Source organism: Spinacia oleracea, chromosome 6 (genome assembly GCF_020520425.1).
Source record: "Spinacia oleracea cultivar Varoflay chromosome 6, BTI_SOV_V1, whole genome shotgun sequence".
NCBI classification, from domain to species: Eukaryota; Viridiplantae; Streptophyta; class Magnoliopsida; order Caryophyllales; family Amaranthaceae; genus Spinacia; species Spinacia oleracea.
In genome coordinates this window covers 95,401,208-95,417,479 of record NC_079492.1, presented here as the reverse complement: position 1 = coordinate 95,417,479, position 16,272 = coordinate 95,401,208, and the positions used below count along the sequence as shown (strand labels likewise).

The 16,272-nt window shown below is 41.9% G+C and overlaps 1 non-coding gene across 1 annotated transcript; it reads left to right on the top strand.

Annotated features, from left to right (window-relative positions):
• The first annotated feature begins 8,424 nt into the window (after window positions 1-8,424).
• On the top strand, window positions 8,425-8,531 carry LOC130464480 (small nucleolar RNA R71). The gene has a single exon (XR_008924889.1). It is a non-coding gene; the product is annotated as a small nucleolar RNA R71 (small nucleolar RNA).
• The last annotated feature ends 7,741 nt before the right edge of the window (window positions 8,532-16,272 follow it).

Sequence of the window (16,272 nt, the reverse complement as noted above, 5' to 3'; positions counted from 1 at the left end):
ATAAATCCTAGCAAAACCATGGTCAACCACAAATGATGACCACAACCACAACTTCCCACTCAACACATGATGAAACAACAAACAAACCACACTATACTTTCTTGCCTTTCTTTCACAATTAAAATCAATCACTCATAAATATAAGAAATTACAATACTTGAGTGAAACAATGCTTTGAATTTTCTTGAGAATAACGATTTTTCCTTCTTATTTTTTTTTTCTTGCTCAATCTCATTTTTTTTTTCCTTTTTTTTTTCTCATTTTTTTTTTTTTTTTTTGGAACCTTCACACGATTTTTTTTCTTTTATTCTCCTCATCTCATTCATTCTTTCATTTCATTTTTTTCAACAACAATCATGATAAGAAGAATTTCCCTTTTCAATACTCAATATGCTCAAAATGTACCACACTGCAACTCCCTCACCTCACTACTATTAGCTCCCCCAAGCTAGGCTTGGGACTAGTAACCAATGGGGAATTTACGGGCTTGTAATGTGGTTAGTCACCGAATAAATGGCACAGGCACAACATGGGTAGAAAAAGAGGGAACAAACGTATCTAATTTCATCTGAAGGCTACCTAAATAGAAAAATGCCTTCGTCCTCCACAATGTGCATGTATATGAGTCACAAAACATTACTAATAGTTGCAAACCAATACTCAAAATCAATGGCACACCAGGAAGCTATCACACATCCTAACCAAGTCAACTAGTCAAGCACCAAGTCCACAAGTAGTTGGTCAGAGTTGACTCATGTCAAGGCATCAAAGTAATCGGATCTCAAATCATGGTTAACAAATCAACAATGCTCGTCATCAAAAACCAAGAATCAAAACATTTTACAATCAAGGGGCACAGGGAAGCATGGTTTTGTATTCATCGGAACGTATTTTTGTATTTTTTTTTTCAAAGCAATAAACTAATCTAGAAAGCATTAAACACACCAAAATAAACACACCAAAATAAAGAAATGCAATAATAAAAGAAAGACATACCTACGATGTACAAGTAGTGTGAACCCCCCCCAAACCAAATCAGACAATGTCCTCATTGGCTCAAGGGTATCGAACCTCATCATCAACATCATCTCGGCATCACTGATGGCCTTGGACATCATCACCATCATCATCACCATCATCTCGGCCAGCATGCCCACCAGGACCCGCTCCCCACCCTCCGTACTGGGTGGGTGTGAAGGTGCCCATAGAACCCGGAGCTCCATATCCCTCCGCGGGATAGGTAAACCAGGTAGGGTGCTCGTAATCTGGGGCAATATAGCCCTGCCTGGCATACTGATCATAAAATGGGAACATGGTCCTCTGGTGATCAGCTGCGAACTCCCGGAACCCGAGCTCAAGTCTGCTCAACCTCTCATCAATGGACCCCTGATCCTCATGAACTACCGGGCCACTCTGGGGCCTCCCCGTGTCTCGACGCCCCCTCCTGAAGTAGGTGCGAGGCTCTGGCTGGGGGTCAGGCTGAGGCTGGGGGTCAGGCTGAGGCTCTTGCTCAAATCCAACAAATAGATAATGAGCCTGACCGGGTCTGAAACTAGTGCGGCCCTGAGGGTCGGGCAAGGTGAAAAGCCTGTTTCCCTCGAACATCCAGTACATGGCTCCCGGCCTAAATAACCCATGCTCCCCCTGTAGCCTACGGAGTCCAGCAAAATAAGCCAAATCAAGCAAGTTGCTACCCAGAACTGGAATCTGGTTAGCCTCAGTAAAATTGGCCGTGGCTATGGCTATGTGGGTGATCAACCCACCAATGGTAATCTTGGTAGTATGTGTGGATGTGGCTATGGAGTAAAATTGAGAGGCCATGTGATGTGCAAGGTTCATTTTGTAGCTCTCCTCTCCTTCGGAAACGTAGCCGCCTAGGATCTCTAGCTCCGTACTCCTAATGTTCTGGGTCTCATCCCTACCAAAGATAGTAAATCCTAGGAACCTGTAAAAGACAATGGGTACCGGGTGTTGTATCTTGGAAGCATGCAAATGTTGCATACTCCCGGGATTATCATTGCCCGTAAGCTTTCCCCACATGGTGCAGTTGTTATGGGTCTCCTTAGGTTTCCTACTATATGTGGTAGATAATCCAAAAATCCTACCAAAATCAGATAAGCTCATGGTGTAGGTTCTATTCATCACACGAAATTGAACCGATGACACGGTTCGATAGCCATCCCTACGCACATTAAAACTACTCAAGAATTCTAGAGTCAACCGTCTAAATGTGAGACGGAGCATACTATACATGTTACTCATACCAACACCAACAAAAACACGTTTTACATCACGCTCAATTCCCATTTCATGCAAGGATTTTTGACATATAAAGCGAGTAGGGATTACCTCCCTCAATTTGAGGTGCATGAATCGTGCTCGTTGCTCCTCCGTAATAAAGATGACATCCGGAAAATTCGTGTCGGGCTCGAATTGCGGTGGTGGAGGTGGTGGTGTCGGTTCCCGAGCTCGGCTTGTGGAAGCCTCATGTTGATTTCTTGGTACCCTCGTGCATTTTCTTTGTGGTCTATTTGCCATTGATGAAAAATCTGAATTTTTGAGTTTTTTAAGCTTTTTGGGTGAATTTGGGGATTTTGTGGGGATGAGAGAAAACTTAAATCGGTTAGGTGTAGGTTGTAGAGGATGATGAGAGGATGATTTTGATGAAAGAATTGTTGAATTTGGTGGAGATTTGAGGGAGATATGGTGGTTTGAAGTTTTTGGAAGTTGGGGTTTAATGGAGGAGTGAGAGAAAGTTAGGTTGAAGATGAAGAGGAAGTGAAGAAAGATTGGGGAAACCGTGAGTTTATCGCTGAAATCGCGTCTCGCCCGATCGGGCGACATTCCGCCCGATCGGATGTCGCCCGATCGGGCGGGATGTGATCCTTTTCTTTACATGCGTGCGCGCCCGATCGGGCGCACCACGCCCGATCTAGATCGGGCGATTTGCGAATGCTCATTTTCTTGACTTTTTCCTGCCCAGAATAATCCTTGACTTTTCCTCGAAAATTTCATCAACCGCCCGATCGGGCAAAATAATTTCGCCCGATCGGGCCTTCCACTCGTCTTTTGCGCTCGATCGGGCAAACTAACGCCCGACTTGGGCGTTCCACTCGCCAAAGCGCCCGATCGGGCGAAATTTTTTCGCCCGATCGAGCATTCCACTCGCTGGACCGCCCGATCGGGCATGCTGCGCCCGATCGGGCGGAAATAAACTGCAAGAAACTCGTCCGTGCGCGCCCGATCGGGCGCACCTCGCCCGATTCGAATCGGGCGGTTTGCAGCGTGCTTGGCCTTGTGCGTAATTTCACTTTCTCGAACTTGGATCTTTAGGCCTGCACATTATTAAACACCCAAACAGCGTAATGCCCTCTTCTCGCCTCACTAACACCAAAAACAATACTTAAACACACTTAGGTATGGAAATACTAACTAAACACACAAAAATAGAATAAAAAATGCAAAAAAAAATCAAACTTATACTACTTAAAGCGATAAAATACGGGTTGCCTCCCGCAAAGCGCTGGTTTATTTCTAGGTCCCGCTCGACCTTGTTACCTTGAATATGCAGTTTATGAGGCGGAGGGATTGAGGTGATGGACCTCAACCACTCCTACAGTAGCCCCATCATGGTACAACTTCAGACGTTGCCCGTTGACCTTGAATCGTTCACCATTCCCATTCTCTACTTCAACAGACCCAAACTTGCTTACCATAGTCACAGTGAACGGCCCAGACCACCTAGATTTAAGTTTTCCAGGAAATAACTTAAGCCTAGAGTTAAAAAGTAGAACCTTGTCGCCCACCGCGAACTCTCTATGCAAAATGTGATTGTCGTGCCACTTCTTGGTCTTTTCCTTGTAAATCCGGGCACTATCATAGGCTTGTAGTCGGAATTCATCGAGCTCACCTAATTGAAGTAACCGCTTCTCACCGGCTAGCTTTGCATCCATGTTGAGCTGTTTGATTGCCCAATAAGCCTTGTACTCCATTTCTACTGGTAAGTGACACGCCTTGCCATACACCAACCGATACGGGGAGGTACCAATAGGTGTCTTAAAGGCGGTTCTGTATGCCCATAGAGTATCATCTAGCTTATCGCTCCAATCCTTCCTGGACTTTGCCACCACTTTCTCAAGGATAGATTTGATCTCTCGGTTGGAGATCTCAACTTGACCACTCGTCTGAGGGTGGTAGGCTAGTCCAGTGCGGTGATAAACTCCATACTTGCGCAGGAGCGCATCCAGATGCTTCTCATGGAAGTGTGACCCTCCATCACTGATCAAAGCGCGCGGAACCCCAAATCTAGGAAAAATGATCTTCTTGAACAGGGAGATGACTGTCTTAGCATCGTTAGTAGGTGAGGCAACGGCTTCCACCCACTTTGACACATAATCTACAGCAACAAGGATATACAAGTTACCCTTGGACGATGGGAATGGTCCCATATAATCAATTCCCCACACATCGAAAATCTCAACCTCAAGGATCCCGTTCTGTGGCATCTCATACCTCCTCGAAATAGTGCCGGCCCTCTGGCACGCATCACAAGCCATAATAAAAGCCTGTGCATCTTTGAACATAGTAGGCCAGTAAAAACCACATTGTGACAGCTTAGCGTTTGTTTTCGACGGTCCATGGTGGCCACCATAAGGTGAAGAATGACACCTACTGATAACACCTTGAACTTCCCATTCTGGAATACAACGCTTGTATAACCCTTCAGCAGTCTCACGAAACAAATAAGGATCGTCCCAAAAGTAGAACCGAACATCATGTAGGAATTTCTTCTTCTGTTGATATGAAAGATCGGCCGGAAGAATTCTACCTACAATGTAGTTAGCAAAATCTGCGAACCATGGTGACTGACTGGCAAGTGCAAGTAAATGATCATCCGGAAATGAATCATCAATCGGTGTAGATCCCTTACCATCGTCATACCTCAATCTAGACAAGTGATCTGCAACCACATTCTCAGCCCCTTTCTTGTCGCGGATCTCTAGATCGAACTCCTGTAGCAGTAGTATCCATCGAATAAGCCTAGGCTTGACTTCCTTCTTAGAGAGCAGATACTTAAGGGCCGCATGGTCAGTATAGACTATCACCTTGGATCCAATCAGATAGGTGCGGAATTTATCCAAGGCATAGACTATAGCTAGAAGCTCCTTCTCAGTAGTTGCATAATTAACTTGAGCTTCATCTAAGGTCTTACTTGCATAATAGATGGCATGTAAAACCTTCTCCTTTCTCTGACCCAGCACTGCCCCAACTGCATAATCACTTGCATCACACATTATCTCAAACGGAATATCCCATTCGGGAGAACGGATGATGGGAGCCGAAATCAGTGCCTGTTTAATCCTTTCAAAGGCTTCAAGACAAGCATCAGTAAACACAAACGGGGCATCCTTGAGAAGGAGCTGGGTAAGTGGTTTAACAATTTTAGAGAAATCCTTGATAAAGCGGCGATAAAACCCCGCATGAGCAAGAAAACTTCTAACACCCTTCACATTAACTGGAGGGGGTAATTGTTCAATCACTTGGACCTTAGCTCGATCCACCTGAATGCCCTTATCAGATATCAAATGTCCCAAAACCACCCCTTCAGTAACCATGAAATGACACTTTTCCCAGTTCAAGACTAAATTGCACTCTTCACATCTTTTCAAAACTTTAGTCAGATTTAGCAAGCAAGAATCAAAAGAAGTACCATAGACGCTAAAATCATCCATAAACACTTCCATGATAGACTCAATAAAATCAGAAAAGATACTCATCATGCAACGTTGGAAAGTAGCAGGCGCATTACACAGACCAAAAGGCATCCTACGATATGCAAAGGTACCATAGGGGCAGGTGAAGGTGGTCTTTTCCTGGTCGTCTGGATGTATGGGAATTTGAAAGAAACCAGAATAACCATCCAGATAACAGAAGAACTTGTGACAGGCTAGCCTTTCTAACATTTGATCAATGAAGGGAAGGGGAAAATGGTCCTTTTTAGTAGCAACATTAAGACGCCTATAATCAATGCACATGCGCCAACCTGTGACTACCCTAGTTGGTATCAACTCATTTTTTTCATTTCTCACCACAGTTGTCCCCCCTTTCTTAGGCACTACCTGAACGGGACTCACCCACTTAGAATCAGACACAGCATACACTATACCCACATCAAGCAATTTCATAACTTCAGCTTTTACAACATCTTGCATGACATGGTTCAAACGACGCTGGGGTTGAATGCATGGTTTATGATTTTCATCTAGATGTATCCTATGCATACAAAAGTCAGGGCTAATACCCTTTAAATCATCAATACTGTACCCAATGGCCTTTTTGTGCCTTTTCAACACAATAAGAAGTTGGGATAACTGGCCTGCATCAAGTGCAGTACTGACGATCACAGGGCAAAGTTGTTCATTATCTAAAAACGCATACTTAAGGTTAGCAGGAAGAGGTTTAAGTTCGGGTTTCTTTACCTCTTTAACAGAACAAACTGGCCGAACTAACCTCTTCAATTTGGTGCTCTCCGGCTCAGATTCTCCACCATTAAGAGCCAACTCCAGAGCATCCACTTCAGCACTCCAAGAACTGCTATCACCTGCAGAAGACTCACAACAAAGCACTGCCTCCAAAGGGTCTCTTTCGAGAACTTGGGAGACGTTATCACGAGTAATAAAATCGACTACATCTATGCGATAGCATTGTTCCTCCTCTAGCATGGGACTTTTTAAGGCACTATTCAGATTAAAAGTCACCTTATCATCCCCAACAGACAATGTCAATTTCCCACTTTTAACATCAATTACCGCCCCCGCCGTATGAAGGAAGGGTCTACCTAAGATTATGGGAATTTGAGAATCCTCCTGCATGTCTAATACTACAAAGTCCACAGGTATATAGAATTTACCTACTCTAACAGGGACGTCCTCTAAAACACCTAAGGGGTATTTGACAGAACGGTCGGCCATTTGTAGAGTGATATTGGTAACCTTAAGCTCACCAATATTCAGTTTAGTACAGACAGACAAAGGCATGACAGACACACTAGCACCTAGATCACATAAAGCTTTATCAATAAATACGGTGCCAATGTTACATGGGATGGAAAAACTCCCAGGGTCCTTAAGTTTAGGTGGAGACTTGTTTTGCAAATAAGCACTACATTCCTCAGTGAAAGCTACAGTCTCTACCTCACAAAAAGCACGTTTTCTGGTCAAAATATCCTTCATGAATTTAGCATAAGCAGGAACTTGTAAAATTAATTCAGTAAAAGGAACCGTTACCTGCAAATTTTTGACCACTTCCAAGAATCTGCCAAACTGCTTGTCTAGCTTATTCTTGAGTTGTCGGTTTGGGAAGGGGAGTGCAATAGGTGGTACTTGTATATCCGCTCCCTTCTTAACCGCAGTTGTAGCCTCATTCTCATTGATTATCTTTTCAGCTGGTTCCTTTTCACCCATAACTATCTTCGGGATTTCCTCACTGACCAGATCACTAGCAGACACCCCGGAATCAACCTCAACCGGCATAGAAGGACCATCATAATCCCTACCACTCCTCAATGTAATTGCATTAGCAGACTCCCTATTTTCGGGCTGTGAAGGAAGTTGGCCTGGTGGCCTCCCTGCAATAGTAGTAGCCATCTGTGCCAACTGTGTATCAATGATCTTGTTATGAGCAGTAAGAGCATCGATTTTTGCATCCTTTTCACTTAGAGATTTTTGCATTTGTAGCATCATGTTTCTCATCTCTACTAGCATAGGGTCAGGCTGTGTGGCTTGAGGTTGTGGTTGTGGGGGTGATGTGTGTTGTCTAGAGAACCCAGGTGGCCCACTAGACTGTTGGTTGTAGTTGTTTCGGGGTTGGTAAGATTGTTGGTGTGGGGGTTGATATGGTTGTGGTGGTGGATGTTGAACTTGGTGAGGGTTTTGGATGTTGTTGCTCCTGTAGGAAAGCAGAGGGTTATTTTTGTAGCCCTCATTGTAAGAGTTGGAGAATGGGTTGTTTTGTTTGTAGGATTGAAAAGCATTACATTGTTCAATAGAGCTTCTACATTCCTGTGCATAATGACCAGACATTCCACAACTTTCACAAATAGTAGTAGGTTGGGCACTCATAGCAGCTACACTAACAGGTTGGGCAGATTGAGCATTGGCCGCTTGCATATTATCGAATTTATAATGTAAAGCAGTCAATTGGGCAGTTAATTGTTCAATAGAATTTAAATCATGCTTACCACCCCTGTTAGATAGACCTCTAGGATTTCCATACTGGGCATTGTGAATGGCTATCTCCTCAATCACCTCCATAGCTCTAGGCACCTCAAGTTGCATGAACCTCCCACTGGCAGCTGAATCCAACAAACATCTAGACTCATTGCCCAGACCATTATAAAACTGCTGAATCAAGAACCAATCTTCCAAACCATGGTGCGGGCATTCTCTTTGCAAATCCTTGAATCTCTCCCAAACCTCGAACAAACTCTCATCCGCTTGTTGTGAGATACCTAATATCTGACCCCTCAGACGAGCCGTTTTCTCAGGTGGAAAATATTTAACATAAAAAGCAAGAGCCAAGGATTCCCAATTATTGATTTTCAAAGCCGCCCGATTCAACCCATTAATCCACAGTTTAGCTTTCCCACTCAAAGAGAACGGGAAAAGTATCTCCATAGTCTGCTCCGGAGTCAATCCCTTTTGCTTGATGGTGGAGCAATATTGGATAAAGGACTGAATGTGAAGATTCGGATCTTCACCTGGTTCCCCACCGTACTGGCGTCTCTCGATCATGTTAATCAATGCGGGCTCAATCTTGAAGGTCTCAGCTGCAATAGAAGGCATGATCGCCTTTGGCAGCACGGACAGACTTGGCTTAGAATAGTCCGTAAGCCGTGGGGTAGGTGGCGGTATCAGATTTTCGTCACCCATCTCTATCTCTGAAACTGAATCTGTATCTGAAGGAAAAAGATCGCCAATATTATGATCAGAATCAGAGTAATTCCCACACTGTGCAATGAAAGTTCTTCGTCTACGAAAGGTTCTTTCGGGCTCAGGATCGAATGGAGTAAGATTACTAGTACCTACGGTCCTGGGCATAGACAAAGACTACAAAACAATGTGAGATCCGGTCTCAAGGAACTCACGTTCCTTGAGTAGTAACAAACAATAATCTAGGATAATCAATCAACAACAGAAAATAAAACCGTTTCCCCGGCAACGGCGCCAAAATTTGACAGGCTAAATCGCACTCCTATCAAAGATAAACCTAACGTTCACCAACTAAAAAATATAGCAATGGAAGCAGGGATCGTATCCACAGGGAAACAATGTTCTTTCTACTATTAATTAACTAATCTAGACTACTGGTAACAAAGAATTGGATTGGTTTGTATATTAAGCTAAGGCAAATAATCAAACTGGAATATAACAATATTAAGGGAATCTAGGGCAGCGGTTCACCACAAATGCAGACCGGGATTGGACAACGGACAATATCAATTAATTAACAATCATAACTAGGAAAACATGCATCTCTCGAATCTTATGAATTCCTTAGGATAGAACAACTAGCGGACTCTCGCTACGTACTAGAAATAATTCCTATCTAATAGCCACAGACCAAAAACATCAGATTTATACCTCTCGGCGCATAATCTAAGGTTAATCAAACTCAAATCAAAATAGTCCGGCCGAACAGAATTGACGAGCAATGATAATAAGCTATAGAAATTATAATCAATCAATCAAATAATCAAGTCCACATATAATCCCAATCATGCATTCATGGATCCCCTAAACCCTAGAAATTAAACTACTCACTCATGATAACTAATAACAAAGCGATTAACATAATGGAAAACATGATCAAAGCAATAGAATAAATTAAAGTAAGAAGCAATACCTAATTCTCCAACAATGGAAATTGAAAGCTTGTGTTTTTGTATAAATCGAACTAAGTGTTTGAATTAATGTAGAGAGGAAATAAAACTTAGAAAAATAAACTAAGGGTTTAGTGCTGGAAAATAAGATGTCCCTAAAAAATAAAACAAGTTTGCTTATATAGTTTTGCCAAAATAAGGCCTAAAAACGGAATTAAAAACGCGAAAAACTGCTGGAGGTTGGCGTCGCCCGATCGGGCGACGCTTCGCCCGATCGGGCGAATCACTCGATAGTCGGCCCGATCGGGCCAAAATCCGCCCGATCGGGCGGATTGCGAAATCTCCACAAAGCCTCCAGATTGACCGCCCGATCCGGATCGGGCGAGCTGCGCCCGATCGGGCGCGCGTTGATGAACTTGGCTTGCTTATAATTCCGCCCGATGGTTGCATTTCGCCCTCAACTTCCAGGGCGATTTGCAATCTTCAATGTATCTCGCCCGTATCACCAAGTCTAACTCCCGGGGCTCAACCATAAGCATCTAAGGCTCCCGAAAGTCGACGATGGAAGTCCCGAACTTCTCGGACTCATATAGTGGCCTTGATCAACAATGAAACGGGTCTAAAACGACCAATTTCTCATAATCAAACCTGAAACTCAAGGCACACTCAATAACACACATTAGTACTAGAAACGGCTCCTAAGAGCACGTTTGATACATAAAAGTACTAAGGGACGGGGGTAAAAACTCTATATAAAACGCATATATCAATTACCTGCGATGGCAGGAGTGCAACCCAAAGAGACTGCTATGGGGTCCTGCATACAAGAGCGAGGGTCAGTGCTGATTATGTAAGGATGGCTGCAGAGATGTATATGAAAAAGTGGGCATTGGATTACGAAGGCAAGAGTCGGAGAATTATGCTTGACCCAACTTTTGCGGTAATTACGCCTTGAATTTTAATTATTTAAATCACATTTTTAAGTATTAGGTGTTTAACTGACACACCAGAATATATTTATTTCACATCATTTTATATTACAGATGAGGGTAATTACGAATAAGGATCCTTTCGAACATCTCGCAAAGAAGCACGACCAACCGCTTCGGGACATAACCACCGCATCCCAGATTTGTGTGGTATTTTTCCTACTTTTAACATTCTCCTTTCACATGTTCTCCGATATGCAAATAACTATTAATTCATTGGTAATATGATGGAAACAGATTTTTGTTCCTGTGTTGGACGATGACCATTGGTGGTGTGCTGCATTTGAGTTGAAGGAGAAGACCATATGGTTCATGGATACTATGTACCCCAACCCCGAGGAGAAGCATAAGTCCATTCTGAAAAATATGGTATGTTTTGCTTTCCAAATGTTTTTACGCCGAATGTCATCTACAAACTACAATTTCTGGGATTGATGTTCAGATTAAGTATGAATTCTTTACATCACAGATCCCGGCCGTCGACACAATGTTAAATGTCCATGACCCCCAGTGGGAACTAGGCACAATGGGTAGTTGGGGAAGACAACTAGTGGAGCTTATGAACAACACCGACAAGTATGTGAACTGAACCAGTGGACCGATGATTCAATCTATGTGTCAATTCAATTTTATTTCCCTGTTTAATCACAACCAACTGGGTTTTTTGCAGTCATAGCTGCGGCGTACTAATGTTGGGATGGATAAAGTCATCGGCCGCTCGTATCGTATCAAAATATGGAATGGTACGAGACTGTGATATTAGCCCTCAAATTACATGGTCCTAAGTTGCTAGCCTATAAACTACTGCTCCTAATTACCCTTCATTCATCGTTGTAGGAAAATATTGTTATGGCTCGAAAAGCGCTACTGATGGACGACTTTCTCTCGGAATTTAATGAAGCAAAGGATGAAGCATTGTCAGCAATCACCTGTACTTGAAAGGCATCTGATTCGTAGTAGTATTATGTAATTGTTGGAAACTGTTTTATTAGCCGGATTAAAGATTTTAGTCGGATACCTTGGGTGGTAATGTTTACTGCTTTTAGATAATTAACTTATTTTGGGATTAGTTTAGTGCTTTATGGATAATTTAGGTCTATTTTGTGAGATTTAATGGGTTCAAATTAATTTGGATAATTTGTTGGATAATTTAGGTCTACTTTTCCTAACTTTATGGATAAGTTGACCGTAATGTAAGTTGACAATACAAAGTTATACCAAAGTAGTGGAAGTTCTGCCTACATGAAAATGTGCCAAACATAAATGTTGGACTATATGAAGTGTACCAAAGTTGACAAATTCGAAGTTACAAAGTTACATGAAAATGTGCCATATGAAACGTACCAAATTCGAAGTCAAATTCGAAGTTCAGGCCATATGAAATGTACCAAATGAGAAGTTGTGGCCACATGAACTGTACAAAATTTGACCACAAGTCCAGATATTCTGGCTACGTGCAATGTACCAAAAGCTCTAAGATCTGGCAACATGAAACGTACCAAACTTGATTTTTGTACTACATGAAGTGTACCAAAACTCAGTAGACAAATGTCATATTCATGCCAAAGTTGACAAATGCCATACCATGCCAAAGTTGACAAATGCCATACCAAACATAAATGTTGGACTATATGAAGTGTACCAAAACTAAGTTGACAAATGTCATACTACCAAAGTTGAAAAATGCCATACCAAACTTGAATTTTGGACTACTTGAAGTGTACCAAAACGTAGTTGACAAATGTCATACACATACAAAAGTTGACAAATGCCATACACATACCAAAGTTGACCTGTATTTCATTACATTTCATAAAAAGTTGACAAATGCCATACACATACCAAAGTTGACCTGTATTTCATTACATTTCATAAATATCTTTATTTCCATTTCCTCTTGTGTTCATTTATCTACCTGTGTTCAATTTATGTAATTTCTACCTAACTACAATTCACAGGTCTTAATTGCATAAATATCTTATTCGTACCTGTTCATTCATTTAAAGTTCATTCATTTAAAACAAAAGAACCCATAGTTCACAGCAGAATTATAAACATATAAACATCAAATGTTTGGTCTAACGTACTAAAGTTTCCAAACTAACTTCCAAACTAAAGTACCAGAATTCAAATGCAACAGAGTTGCCGAAATACACAACTGTATATCAAGTACATTCAAAAAATTATATCGAAGCACGTCAACACGGTCTACACACGAACTGGCCTCCCACAAATAAGGTCGTAGACCTCAGATTTCCTCACATTCAAATCGCACAAGATATCATCAACAGCAAGTGATATCCTTGCATCCTCTATTGCACCCTGATGATGATAAGATAGCAAATAATTATTATTTGTTACAACAGACTATTGTTTTGATAAATAAACACACATACATGAACGTACCGGTTTGAATGTGGCAGAAATTTTGTTGCGTTGGACTATGTCTTTTATCCATGCTAGCATTACAACTAGGGGTGTTCATTACCGGGTACCCGGCTAAACGGGTACCCGAAAGTACGGGTACCCGGAAATGCGGGTAGTTGTTTTGTCGGCCCATGACCCGACCCGGGATCGTCGGGTACCCGGTTAACGGGTACCCGATTATCCCGGGTCGGGTCACTGGGTACCCGGCTTATTCCATAAAAAATAAATTCCATACACGTACATTATATTAAACAAATAAATAACATCTAAACTCGAAATTATCTCACTGGGATTTTGAATTATTGAATTATCTTATACTTTTTTTATATGGGTAAAATCTTATACTTACCTTCACTGTAAGCCTATCTTGGCAGATTTTAAAATACAACCACTAAAGCATTCAAATCATCAAATGGAAGTCAAAGTAAAGCAAAGGCATAATCGACCAAATACACTGAAAGCAAAACACAAACAAGAGGATGATGATGGACTTATGAGATGAAAATTACATAGAAGAAATAACTTGTCGTTAACAAAATCATAAACTGGTCTAATATCCTATAAATAGTTAAATACAAATGAAGCTAATAAATCAAAAACTGTTCTAATCCCAATTAATAAATTGTAGCTAATATCAAAATTACACCTTGAATCTTGATGGCCTTAACCGTGTGGCTGTGTGATAGCTTTAACATGAGGCGTCGTTGGTCCGGTGGTGCTACCGTGCTGGTCCGCGGTAAAGTGAAGGAAGAAAGATCTTGCGGTGGTGTTGTGGTGTGGCCGTCCGGTGGTGACTGGCGAGCCACTGAGCGAGAGTGATCGTGAGAGTAGGGTTTGAGTGTTTGAGTGTTTGAGTGAGAGATGAAACCCTAAAGAGTAAAGACTTAAGACTAGAGTATGATGTTGGGCTTTTGAGTTATGGACTTTAGGAGTTTAGGGATGTACACAATAACACAGTAAAACGCGAATTTGTTTTTTTTTTTTTTTTTTTAACGGGTATTCGGGTACCCGTTTAGTCAAGAGAGCGGCCCATGCCCCGACCCGCTACCCGTAATTTTAACCGGGTCGGGTACCCGGCCCATTTATTTTTGAAAAATCAGCAAAATACCCGCTTTATTTGTACTGGGTCAGCGGGTCGGCGGGTCGGGTAATGCGGGTCGAGTATTTTTGAACACCCCTAATTACAACACAACTTGACACACTGCATGACCAGTGTTTGACAATGATAAAATCAATATATAAACGAACCAACTTATATTTACGCGAAGAGATTGTGTTGGGTTACTTACTCATCGCTCGGTGGGACAGAAACAATGTCAACCCCCCATCCACTCAGTTCATCCTTTACCCATGACTCGTCTTTAGAGTAAAACAGGGTGTCCAAGTACTTCAATTGCAAGATATGTTGTAGTCAATCATATGTATGAAATGTATGCGACATTTATTAAATGTTTTTACATACAATCATTACCATGCGGCTAATCAGACGACCGTGCTCAGACAAAGGCTCGTCTGATGTAGGATCAAGGACCCAAATCCGCTTATCCTTCATGGATAATGCAACACAATACCAACGTGTGTGCGGTGGAAGTGTGAAGTACATGTGCAACACGGGTACTACAACCTGCATAAATTGCAAAATGGAAATGTATAGACAATACCACCAATTTTCAATAATTTTACAGATAATTATAAAAAATGTATTAAATTATGAAAGTGAGTAATTAAGCATACCACAAACATTTCCCGAATGACGAGGTTTCCAAAGGGGGCACCGAATGGGGCTACAAGAGACTAAGGGGGTTCGTTTGTTTGTACCTTAACCTGCCACAATTAGAAGGTGTAGCTCAAGATACGTTTAAATAAAAATGGTCGGATCATGATAACATAGATGAGAAATTCGTCTGAATACTAACCCCGAAACCAGGTTCAAGTATTACACTTCGTCCTCTGCCGGCACCCAATTTTGCCTTCCACCTGCTAGTATACATCTTACTAGACACTTTGACGTATTCTATCCCCGCATACTCATCCATTGCTACCATTCGATACATTTGATATTTTCTTAGACATAAACCATCGAACTCAATCAACTCAGGTCCTTCATCCCTGCATATATTGATCAATTGAAGAATAATAAACTATTGTATTCCAGGTTTAAAATTATAAACATTAACAATATACATTCATAATCCCCTTATAATTTACTAAATAGTTTGACATTTACTTGCTATTTCCCTGGCACTCCTTGATGAAAGTAACCAATTCCTTCTCCATATCAGTTCGACTCTTCCGGGAGCTCCTAAGACCTGGAACTCCCTTTAAAATTTTAGCAGTGATTACCTGTGCACATTAGATATGTAAAACCCAACATTAAAATTCTCTAAGATAAATATATATTGGATTGTTCATTGACAGTAGTGTAAGAAAATGTACCGCCTTCTGAGCAGGAGATTGAGCAGGAGATTGTACTTCAGTTTGTAGGGCGGTCACAGATTTCGGAAGGACAGAACAATCAGAGGAAGAGGGAGCCATAAATCCAAGAACATCTGAGGTAACCGTAGAAGAAGGACCAGGGGTTATAGGATTTATAGGATCACTCGCCAAAACTGGAGAGACTGAAGTGGAAGGCGGAGGGAACCCAAAGCCTCGAGTGCCCAAACCACGAGCTGAACCAAAGGCCTGTGCAAAACCCACCGGCGACGGAACTCCAAAAAGCTGTGTAGGGATTGTGGCCGGCCTGATTGTCTGCGTACCTCCGAGAGCAGGGCTAACAACCACACCACCCACACTACCACCACTTGTACCTCCACTATGAGTGTCCTTCAGCCCAGTATCTTGATCCCTTACCCCTACTATTCTTGACAAATCAAGTTTCATACTTCTTAAAACCTCTCCTTGGTTGTGCATTTGCTCCTCTATTCTCTCAAATTGGCTTGTTAAAATATTCAGAATCTACATACATAATTTTTTTTT